Source organism: Lonchura striata, chromosome 6 (assembly GCF_046129695.1).
Source record: "Lonchura striata isolate bLonStr1 chromosome 6, bLonStr1.mat, whole genome shotgun sequence".
Classification (NCBI taxonomy): Eukaryota; Metazoa; Chordata; class Aves; order Passeriformes; family Estrildidae; genus Lonchura; species Lonchura striata.
The window spans coordinates 15,923,978-15,936,067 of NC_134608.1; the positions used below are offsets into that span (position 1 = coordinate 15,923,978).

The 12,090-nt window shown below is 45.1% G+C and overlaps 1 long non-coding RNA gene across 2 annotated transcripts in view; it reads left to right on the plus strand.

The window, feature by feature from the left end:
* LOC110476416 (uncharacterized) overlaps nt 1–7,748 on the plus strand; it is a 33,236-nt gene extending 25,488 nt beyond the window's left edge. The window contains exon 3 of one of the 2 annotated variants that reach the window (XR_013340145.1): nt 7,630–7,748. This is a non-coding gene — a long non-coding RNA (uncharacterized LOC110476416). Of the gene's footprint in view, nt 1–5,118; nt 5,487–7,629 lie in introns of those variants that run through there. The other variant, XR_004148382.2, reaches the window with a different exon arrangement.
* The last annotated feature ends 4,342 nt before the right edge of the window (nt 7,749–12,090 follow it).

Below are 12,090 nucleotides of genomic sequence, written 5' to 3' on the forward strand. Positions count from 1 at the left end.
CACTGGTGCTGTGAGGAGAAGAGCACTGGTTATACTAGCAAAGCAGTGGGATATGCCAGAGAAATGCCAAATTCCATTCTCAGTTTCTCCCCAAAAAGGATCAACATGAAATTTAAAAAGCCATTTTTCTGTACATTCTGAATCATTATATTATTCAAATACAAAAGTAGCACATCATCAGTGCATTGATACCACACTTCTTTTCAACAGGTAAGGAACCTGGTGTTGAGAGGTTGATATAGCTTAAACCATACTTTTTAAAAATCAGCTTAAATTCTGTATGCCTCCATTTGAAGACTCTGTGGCCAGGACTTGTGATGCCTGATGCTACGTGGAGATAGCCACCAGTACAGAGAAGATGAGCAGGAGCCTCTATGGTGCAGCAATGCTGAGAGTTTTTCACTTTAGTTGGACTCCAAAAATTAGATTATCTATTTTCCCTAAATACATAGACAATAAGCCTCCCAGCATCTATCTTAGACACATTCCTGTGAGTTGGAATTATTTTAGAATGCTTTTCCCATGAGAATTTCAGCAGCTCAGAAGTGAAAAGTTGTTTAAAATCACTTAAAATACTCTGGGAAGGATTAAGTCACAGTCACAGCTGCTCATTCACATTCAGACCTCTGACCCTCTAGGGGTAATGCTGGCACATTAGCCAGAGTGTGATTCCCAAGGCCTGACAGAACTCCTGTGCCATGCAGACAATGTCAAGGTCCATGTTTTTATCCATCCCTGCAGCTGTGTTAATTTGGTGAGGTGACTTTGCTGGGTGAGAGTGAGACCTAATTTGTGGCAGACCTGGAATATTGGTTAATGTGGGAAATTCGAGTGTTTCAGACAAGCTGCCAGTCACTCAGGTCTCTTCAAAGCCATGGCAGGGTCACTGCCCTCTGCTCTGGATGTGGCTGAGCAACTCTCAGGAAGTTCCTAATGAGCTCATGCTTAAGGCGCTGAGTTTTATGCTTTGCTTGAGCATTCCAGGTCCCACTTCTTAAGGTCAGAAGTGGGTCACCAGCTATACAGTGCAAAGCATTACTTTATGGTCCCCTGAGAGCACAGCCTGATGGTTGTACCCTTCACCCACACCCTTCCACATCCAATCTGGAACAGTAGAACAGTCCCCTGAGGTCTGCCACAAGCAAGTTCCTAATGGGATCTGTGCTGTGGGGGATGGGACAGCATGGTGATTCCTGGCACCAGGGCATGGCAAACTGGGGCAGGAGCAGAGCACTCACCACTCGTGCTAGTGGAGATGTGCTGCACCTTTTCCAGGGAGGCCACAGGGCAGCCAGTGCCATCAGCCATGCCCAAAGCAGGCAGCTTGCTCCTGCTGGCTGATGAGTGATGCAGCCCGTGGGAGCCTGCCAAGAGGCTCCGTGGCTGGATCTGCCTTGCAGGCAGCGTGGGAGGCAGGACCTGGCAGGGAGCGGTGAGAGGCAGGCAGCCTGGGGCTCCAGCTCTGCACATGCCCTGGGTGTGCCACCTGTGGCGGGGCCAGCTGTCCTTCTGCTCTGATGTGCAAAGGGACAATGCCGCAAGCACAAGAGTGCAGAGACTGCTGCTCTGAGGTTGGGAGTTGTTTCTTTGGTCTTTCTGGCTGCTGGCTTTGGGGTGGAGGAAAAAGAGGACTGTCATCCTGGATGGATGCCTTGGCCCCAGAGCCCATAATCTTTCCAGAGCTGGTGCTGTGGTGAAGTGGCAAACTGCTGGTGCCAGGCCCAGCTGTGTGCTGCCATGTGCACAGGGCACCGTGTGACTGAAGCCATTACACCCACAGCTCACCAGCGACTGCTCCGCCTTTTCATAAACCAGATGACAATAAAGCAGGAATCCCTTTAGTTTGGACTTAAAGATTTGGACTTCTCCCAGCTTTAGGCCAGACATGGAAGAGAGGAATAGGTCACAGAGGGAAGCTGCCCTCACAGCCAATTCCAAAATGTTCCCAGACTGGCAAGCATCGATGTTATGTAGATTTTCAATCCAGACACGGGCAGCTTTGTAAAAGACAGTGTGCCCTTGAGATTTCCATGTACCCACATCAGTCCTACAGTGCTCCCTCATGTCCTTGCAAAACCAAAAGGCCCCTGAGAAACATGGACGTCTTCCTGCTAGAACTGGGTGTTGAACACTGTGCTGCAGCTCCAGGGGAAGGCAGGGCTGCTTCAATGCCTGCTCTGGGGGCTTGTGTGGGTACCCCCAGACACAACCTCCCAGTGGTTCCATCCCCATCAACTGCATCCAACAGGGATTTGCTGCTGCCAGCTTCTTCCTTCACCTCGTGGAAGCACAGTGTGATCATCACACGGCCAGTAAGTGCTGCTTACCTCCCTTGCTCTCCCAGGTTTGTAAGGTGTCAGGTGCTTTCTCCACACACGTGGCTTGAGCCATCTAATGCTCACACTCAGACTTGCAGTGCCCTGCTGATGTGGACCCTTCACACTGCTCCACAGCACTGTGCTGCTGGGAGCACCCCTTCCCCTCACGCTGTGTGCTTCCCCAAGTGACCCAAGGGCTGCCCTGTCTAATTTTTTCTATTAAAAGGATCTGAGCCCATGTTACTGTATCTTCGTCCACACTAAGATACTGAAGCTGTCAGCACAGGGAGCTGTGGGTGCTCAGAGCCCTGCAGAGGGCAGGGACACTCCCGTTAGTGGCTGGGAGTTTGGGTCCCTGCTTCCCAGGGTTTTCAGGGCTGCTTGATGAGACCATGAGACATCCAGCCAGTATGAGCATATGGGTGGCAAATTTTGCAGGAGATCATGGGCATGCAGCAACATAGATGTGACTGCTGTTTGCTCAGAGGCACTGCTGGGATGCCCATGCAATCCTCCTCTCACAGATGTTCCCCTTCTTTCCCTGTTGCTGCAATTGGTGCCTTCATAAGATCAGCTGTCAGAGAGGGTGAGGGGCTGAATAACTCCTTTTCATTTATGTGGATGGAAAGAGGAGTGTCTAGCTGCTTATACCACCCCTGGTTTGGAGAGGCTAAGGAGTATGATGGTTAGGGCTTAAGGATTCAAGGTTCAGGATTAGGCAGAACAATTAAATGTGTCCTGGAGCAGTAACTTTTAAAAAAAATATGTATGATCTCTAAACTGGTTTGGGCAAGCCATGCCTATTGAGGATAAACCCCCTGCCAGCATTAAATGGAGCACTTTTGACTTGATTTGAAACCAGAATCAAAAATAGCAATCAGAATAACTTGACAGTCCTTCAGAAGGACAGTAGAAGTCATCTTCTATGGAAAGTAGTGCTCCAGAACACAAGCTGCCACTGTCTCATCCCTCAAAGGGGGCACAAAAGAAAGCCTGATCTCTTTTCAAGTGTGTAATAATTTCTTGCTAATCAAAAGGTCAGGCAAAAATATATTTTACAGGAAAATTCTGCATGAAGGTGACTATTAAAAGCATAGAGTTATGTCCACTCTGTGCCTCATTTGTAGTGTCAGATCTCAGGTTCTGCAATACAGATGACAGTTAATTTTCAAGGAAAGGGAAATTATTAAAATCATGACAGGTAGGAGATATTCACTGATTGCTTTTAGTATCATGAAGGAATAAATTTGGAAAAAAGTCTGCTGAACAGATTTAAGAGTCCATATCCTCAAATGCCTACAGTGTGCTGATATAAAGGGGAGAGACAGGTTTTACCAAGGATGGACTCCCAGGTCCAGATCTTGTGGCTGGACCTTGGCCTCTAGGTTATTCTTCCTCTTCAAAGCCTCTTGCTCAGGCCCACTTGCTCCAACACTGCTGACCTTTCTCTTCCTCAAGCAGAGCAGCAGGTCACCCTAGGATTGCAACCAGGCACACCACACTTTCTGGTGTAATGTAGATCAGACAGACACACCCCACTGAATCACAAATTCATAGATTAGTTTGGGTTGGAAGATCATCTAGTACAACTTATTTGCAATGAGCACAAACATCTTCAACCACATCAGGTTGCTCAGAGTTCCATTTAACCTGACCTTGAATATTCCAGGGCTGGAGCATCTCCCAGCTCTCTTGGCAACTTGTGCACTGTTTCACTATCCTCATTGTAAAAAACGTCTTCACTATATCTAAATCTCAGACCTAACTTCTTTTAGTTTAAACACATTCTCCTTTGTCCTGTTGCAACTGACCCTTCAAAAAGTCTGTCCCCATCTTTCTTATAACCCCCTTCAATTACTGAAAGGTCTCCCTGGAGTCTTCTCTTCTCCAGGCTGAACAACTCTGACTCTCTCAGTCTTTCTGCACAGGAGAGGTATCCACCTCTCTGATCACCTCTGTGCCTCCTCTGGACTCTCCCCAGCAGGTCCCTGCCTTTCCTGTGCTGGGGACACAGTGCTCCAGAGCAAAGCTTTGGATGCAGCCCAAGATACAGCTGGTTTTCTGGCCTGATTCTTCTAAACTTCTTTCTTCCACTCCTCCAGACTGAAAAATACAGAATCTGAAGAACCTTCAACATATTCTACAATTCTCTTCTGTGCACTAAGTAATTCCTTAACTTATTTAACTCACTATTGCTGTTATTTTTCCAGAGAATATTCGATTTCAGGGTTTGTCTGTCTCAACCCTTTGTCAACAATGACCAGAGGCTGGATGAACAGAGGTTTTAATTTCTGACAGTCAGTCCCACTTTCTCATGTAATGTGATATTTTACTGTATTGGGGTTTCAGTGCTTCAGGGAAATACTTTCAGTAAGAAACCATTGACATTTCAGAAGAGAATTATTCTTTCTTTGCATTTGACATATAAACATGATTTCCTTTAAAGAGGACAGCAGACATCCATGCAAGATATGTGAACTATACAGAGTAAGAACAAAGTCTCAACAGCTATGTTATCCTTATGTGTTTTAATGCAACACTGGTAAGTAAAAGTGTGTTGGTTTCATTAGATTTATAAAATGGCTGTAACATAGAATCATTTTTGGGATGGTGAAGGAGATACACACTCCTTTTGATGAGGTTGCTCTTGTTCATATCAGCATATATCTGTATAAGATCTTCATTTGTGAAAGAGAAGATCAAAGGAGCCTTTGTAAATACTTTGATTTACAATATTATTGTATTTTATTATTTTATTTTCTTGTGTTTTAATTTTTTTTCATTTTATTCTTTTTAAAAGATGCAGCCCTCATGAAAAGCAGAGATGACCAGCCACTCTCCAGTCCATGCTGGGCCAGGTCACTTAGCTCACCCTGGGCAAGCAGCCAGCTCTGTCCCATAGCATCATTTTCTTTCTCTCCTTCAAAAATTAAAATATAGAATGAATTTACCTCACATGAAATTTAAAATCTTTGAGCAGCCTGAGTGGTCATTTCTAAAATATCTCAAGTCTCACACTAAACAGTAATTTCAGTTGTTACTTAAACCTGTGTGGAAAATTAAAAAATGTGCTGAGCAAATCCTAAAGCTTTTGAAACTTGGAAGAAAAGAGTTTTCCTAGTCTCCCAGCTGGTAGATCATTGCTGGATTGCAGTGCTTGCTGCAGTGCTGCAGATGCCTCTTGGCCACAAGGCACCTGGGATCTGTGCCTGGGCTTCAGCCTTTGGAAAGCACGCACTGAAACCCATAAAATTCCAAGGAGAAAGCCACTCTAAAACCCCCACGAGAGTGGATTATGTGAGTGGCCAGCTCCCAGTGCTGCACTGGAGCTCGGGCAGGCTGCAAGTGAAGGGCCGGGTGCAGGCAGGGTCCAGCCAGGCTGCCCCTGCCCAGCTCTGACCCCAGGACTGTCCATGGCAGTGACAGTGACAGTGACAGTGACACATTTCAGGGAATACCTGGGCTGCTCTGGCTGAAGGGGACATGGGAGGGACTTATTGCACATTGGAGACAGGGAATACAGGACAAATGGATGGGTAACTAACTTCTGCTGGAGCTGCAGGTGCAACACTTTCTTACTGCTTTGCTCCTAGCCCCCAGTAACATACAGCATTTTCCTCTCAGGTAACTCAGTGCCCTCCCAAAGGGGTTCTAATGGCAAGATTACTTTGAATATCTTATTAGCCACTATTTTCAAAGAAGCAGCCTGTGGTAAGGCACCCACCTATCAAAACTTACGGGGGATAGATTTATCAAACAGTAGCAGTTGGTAATGCAAGCACCTAAATTTCCTGTCTGTGTCTTGACAAAGTTGCAGATTGAGTCATGCTTCCTGACACATTAATGAACAGGTTCTGTGTGTGGGAAAAGGGGAATAGGTGATGTTTGTTCCTGCAGAGGAAAACTAGAGAAGGACCTTGGAGTCCACAGAATTTTCCAAGCCTGTTCCTCTTTGCTTATTTAAGAGCTTTATTTTTTTAATAAATAAAAGCAAGTTTATGGAGACAGGAAGACAATAAAAGGCAGTGTCATTTCCTAGCTTGTTAGTGCTAGATAAAGGTGACAGCCTGAACAAAATCATCCTTGTCCTTGTAATTTTCCTTGTTTGATTGCTTACAAATAAACCAGTTTAATAAAGGCTCTGAGATACAAATGCCACATGGCCATATTGACAGGAGTGAGGGAAAAGAAAACACAATAATCATGTTAGTTCTATCCCTCAGATTAATTACCTAGATAAAATACACATTTACCTCATTCTAGACAGAAAAATGTAATTTACCAGCCAGTGATTTAGGCAGGCACCCTGCTGTTAAAAGCCAGACTGGCTTATCCTGACTAGGAGGAAAAGATGATCTCCAAGCCTTGTGAAGGACAGGCCTCTCCTCCCTCTGCAGCCACTGCAGCCAGGCTTGTGCCTGCTCCTCCTTCAGCTCCAGACAGGAGTGGCTTTAGGACACAGGGGATCCATTTTAATCCCTCTTCAGTGTGTTCCTTAGGACTCAGCATGCCTGCATCTAAGTCCACCACTGGGGAGGTTTTATCCCCTGGTTTCACTGTAACCCAGGACACTGAAGGTGCAGTGGAGGTCGCAGCTGGAGGATGCAGCCTGGACCCTGCACCAGCATCCTGCCCCTGCTGCCCCATCTGCCCCTCAGGACACCTCAACCTAAACACAAACCTGGGGCTTATCTTGCCAGAACCTGCAACAGGTTAAAACAAGATCTGCCTATTCTCTGACAAATTGTAGTTTTCAGGCCTTAAAAAAATCATTGAATTAATATTATACCACCTCAGTAGGGGAAAACTGACAGAGCCAAGCCCTAACCTCAGCTCAGATGAAATTGTATGACAGCAAATTTCTTTCCTAATATCCCTGTATTAGTCACTGAAATCAAGGCAACACTTGCCAGAACTTTTCATGGTCAAGCACTGAAAAATAATTTTTCATTAATATAAGCTCTTATTGCAGGGAATACCTCAACTTGGATTTAAGCCAGTAAGGCCAAAATCTTGAAGAATTCCTATGTAGGCACTCAGAAGGTGCTTTGAAATATCTGGAGCACGAAGTAAAGAGCAGCCTTCCTGAGGGAGAACATGCAGAGGAAGCTGTTGCTTAGAAGCACCTTGGGCTTCAACAGCTCCCATACTTGAGGTCACTGGCTCTCAAGGTTAGAGCAGGTCCTTGGTTGGTCTGGCTGCTGTGATGGCTCAGGGGTTTCCTCTTTCCAGAGCCAAGGTGGATGGAAACTCAGTTTCCACAGGTCAACAAGGATGCTGCAAACAGTGTCCTCCTTGCTTTTCTTCACAGAGTCCAGGGGGAAAACCTACCATGCTGCTGCTGACCTGAGCCCATCATTGAGGCAAAATGGAGCACTCTGTCCCCCTGGCACGAGGGAGGAGGTTGGAGTATTGTGGAGCCTTGCAGCTAAAGGCAAGGTAACTTGGGAGTAAAACGAGAGGAAAATGGTAAGACTTAAAACCAGATTATTTTATCTAAATTCCAGAGGTCAGAGAAAGCACCAGTTTCTTGAAACTACCTGAGTTATCCAAGTGGAAATTGAGGCAAAGAAACTTAGAGCTGCTGGAGCACAGTGGTGTTGAGAGCTGGTCCTGACCATCCCAGAAACTTCCTTTGTGTCACAGCCAAGGTTTTTTCAGCCTCCTCCCTGCCATTCAGCTCTGGGTCTAAGTTTTATCCTAGGAAAATGATTCATAGAACTGCATTTCAACATCACATGCTAAGCTTTTTTGGAAACAACCTGAGTGGTATTTGGTTCAACATCTTCTCTCCCCAAAACATCAATGTTCCAGGTAAAAATAATAGTAAATAAATAGAGTATCAGCTGTAAGAATGGATGAGGTGGATGTTTCTGGGTGGGTGCCCCCTCTCATCCCACTGCCCCCACCCTGCTGGCGGTGGGCAGAGCCAGGGCAGGGCTGCCCTTGCCTGGAGGGGCTGAGAGGGGCCCCAGGCAGGAGGACATGGCCCCACAGGGCAGCAGCTGTACTGTTCTCTTTCATTAAGGTCTTTTGTTGCATAATTGATATCTGTGTGAACTCTTGGGAAGCAGCAGGTGCAGGTAGTTCAAACCAGTACTTTCAATAACCTTGGATTAATGATAAATAGTCATGTATAGCTGATACAGGTGATCCCACTGCTCAGCTTTATGCCTCTGGAAAGGTCTGTTCTGGCTGCAAAGCCAGGCCCCCAGTCCTTAGACAGCCTTTTCTCCCTCCCTGATCCTCACAGGCAGACACAGGATTTTTGGCCTGTAAACAACCCCCAACTGTGTCTGGCTTGGTGGCAGAGGCAGCATCACTCCCACCTTCTCTGCAGACAACCCTGCTTCTGTGTTGGCTTGGAAGGAGAATTTTGGACAACTTCCCCTATTGCTCTCCTGCAAAAATGCCATATGCAGTGAGACACCCCAGGCAAGGTGAGGTGTTATGGACACACACACCAGGGATGAACCAGGTGTGTCCTGGTCCTTGATGCTCTATTGCCTGGCACGAGGCAGATGTTCCCTCCCGTGACTGCAGATGGGGTCACTTGCAGGGTATGGCAGCAGCCTGGGAAAACCAGGCTCCATGGGGCCAGGGCCATGGGGCTGCAGCCCACAGTGCCTCCCACCACCCCTGAATAAAGGGGCACACACAACTCTGCAAAGGCAAACCATGTGCTGCTTTTGGGAAGCAAGGGCTACCAAAGTTTGTACGCCAAAATTTTGTGGCCAGCTGAGTGTCCTACTGAGGTCAAAGTCATGGTTCACTAGGTTCACTAGGGCCCAGAAGAATTGAGGCTTTGCAAAAAAAAAAACCAAACACTAACCTTCAGGTGCATAAATATGTTTTTAGGAGATTCCACTTGGGAAAGTATCAATCTGCATATCCACTTGGCAATTCAAGCTAAGCTAGCTTTATTCCAGAGGGAAGCCTTTAGCATCAGCATGAACAGCTGGGGAAATACCAATTTCTGCTCTTTGTTTCATCTGCTGCAGCTGTGCAGCCTCCCCAGTTGTTGCAGCAGGAGGGAAACTGGAAGGACTGCAGTGGAGATGGGGCATTCATGGGCAGGGATGTTGTCTAGCAACTAACCACCTGTTTGGGAAGAAAAATGGCATTCCCATCTCATTCAGAGCAGAATGTTTTTTTCTAATTACAAATTAACCACTAATTGTGAATCATGTTTTCTTTTGACTAAAAATATCAACACAAATGCTTTCAATAAGCTTCTTGATTTTTTTAAAATACAGCAATTTAGGACAGTTATTGCTTGAATTTGCCTATGCAGGCTATATCCATTCCAGGTTACAGCAAGACACTAATGTTAAGGTGATATTTTTTTATAAGCTAACGAGAAAACATGTCAAGTATATTAGCACTAAACTGTAGAAAGTGCTGTCTTTGATAATGTTTCTTTTTACTATGAATGCCAAAACAGACGCCTTTTGTGGGGAAAAAAATCAATATTCACTCTATCCTATTCCACTAAGTTCAGATCTTCCCTGCATCCTATCAGTTTTTTGCTGCAGTTGATTAATTTTAGCATTGCTAACTTCAGCAAATAAGAGCATCCATTTCTTATCACAGACCTTTACCAAAAACACATGCTTGATTTTGCAGAACAGCTGGAGCCCATCTCTTTGCTGCTACAGAACTCAGATTTTAGCTTATTTGTGTCCTTCTCCAGTTTCTCCTCAAAGAATGTCGACTCAAAATACTTTTCTTTGGTAATTTGCCTGATTTGAACATGCAAACATGAAAACCTGCACATGCAACGTCTCCCTGAATGAAAGCTAAAGATCAGCATAGGAAAGGTCAATTCTAGACAAAACACTCATCCATGATCCTGATTCCTGACTAGAAAAGTCCAAGTAATGGCACAAAAAGACTATTGCTTCTCTTTTATTATCTTTTACTCTCTCACGGGAAGTCTCTTCTGTGGTATTTGACCTGTCAGACTTTTAACCTCATTACTAGCAAATGCCTATAATCATAAATCAGCAACTTCTGTTTTTTTTCTCCTCCAACTTGAAGAAGTGTCTCTGTGTCCCCAGCCCAATCCTTTTGCACATCTTGATTCAGTTATGCCTTTGACCCAGTCTATGGTTCATCATCCCTCCAGTTCCCTGAGCTGCCTGCAGTATCAGAGACTTTCTCCAAACATATTGCAGTAACTCCTTGATGAACAGCATTTAATTCAAGCAGTATTGCCAGGAGGCAACATTAGGTAGGGAGAACTCAAAAGATCATTCCACTATTTGTGGAATGCAGTGGTAGGATTCAGTTTTGCCAATACTGAGTAGCCTAAAATAAAGATTAAATTAGTGAGTGCATTTCTGAAAGGAAACTGTGTATGTAAGAGGATTATTTATATGAGTGCATGCACATGGATGCCTGTTAGAATAATGCAGATAATTTTGGGAGCTGCTATTCATCTGTCACAATTTCTGATTTGCTGACATTTGTCTGCCTGTTTCTAAGTCAATGCATTCAAACTCAAGCTGTAGGGCAGGAAGATAGCATACAAATGAAAGCACATGAAATTCCCATTAATTCTTTGTATTATTCTTACAGTTACATAGCTAAATATCTAGCAACACATTAATGTCAAATCTTATAATCAGGCTGCAGTCGGCCAGCAGAGAAATCCATTCTCTGGTAAAGCAATATGCCTCTCACCTATATTGACAAGAAATTAGCAGATGAATTACCATCCAATTCTGATTTCCCCCTTGTTAATGTTATCTGCAATCAAGCAATAAAGTCACTTCATTTGCACAGCATCTTGGTATACATGTGGCTGACCTGGCACAGCAAATAAAGCACACATCAGGTATCAGCAAACCAAGGTGGCAAAGAACAGTTTGATGTCACATGAGGGCTTTTTGCAGAAACCCAAATCTGTCTCCAAGTACATCTGCCTAATTGAACATGTACCAAGATGAGCAGAGTCTGAAACAAACAGGTCTTTTCTAGGCTGCACAGAACCAGGGGAAGAGTAGTTTTGCTCTCACTACCTATCCCCACCTCCCCTGGCAGCGTCCTGAGCAGCTCCTGCCCTTCCCTCAGTCTCTCTGCCAGCAGCTTTCCCTGTCCTGCTGCCAGCCAGCCTGGAGGGAACAGCTCCTCTCACCTCCTTCCAAAAGGCAGCATGATGGACTCTGTCACGATCACAGCCCAGAAACAGCGCACAAATGGGGAGGGAGCACACAAATACAAACAAATAATGTGGGGATCCCTATAAACCCTATTCCTCATTTTTCATCATTTTCACTCTGTCAAACCTGCTACCTGGAGCAGTTTCAGTCCTGGAAGGAGGGAAAGAAATAAAACCAGACTTTTCAAACACAAAATAGCACATTGTGCTCTCAAGGCAGTGAGATATAGCAGCTGGGGAACAACATTCCTGTTTTCTGTGAGTTATGATGACCATTTTTATCTGGTGCTAGGCTACAGAGTGTGGAAAGATAGGGTCAGCATTTGTAAAATATTCTTAAAATCCCTAAAGTGATATTTTGGTTTCAGAAGTGGGAGTAGTTTAACTGCCCAGCAGTTTGATAGTCCCTCAAGAAGAGACTTGGCACTTGGAATATCTTCCCACCTCTTAGGAGAGAGGCTACCAGAGGCTTGTTCACTGCAAAGCCATTTTTTCAGCAAGGCAGCCTCCCAGGAGAAAGGCACCACTATGAGGAGCTGCTCAAAATGGTGTCCTTATGGCACCTTTGACTTACAGCTGTGGCTCCCTTCACAAATCTACACAGATGAC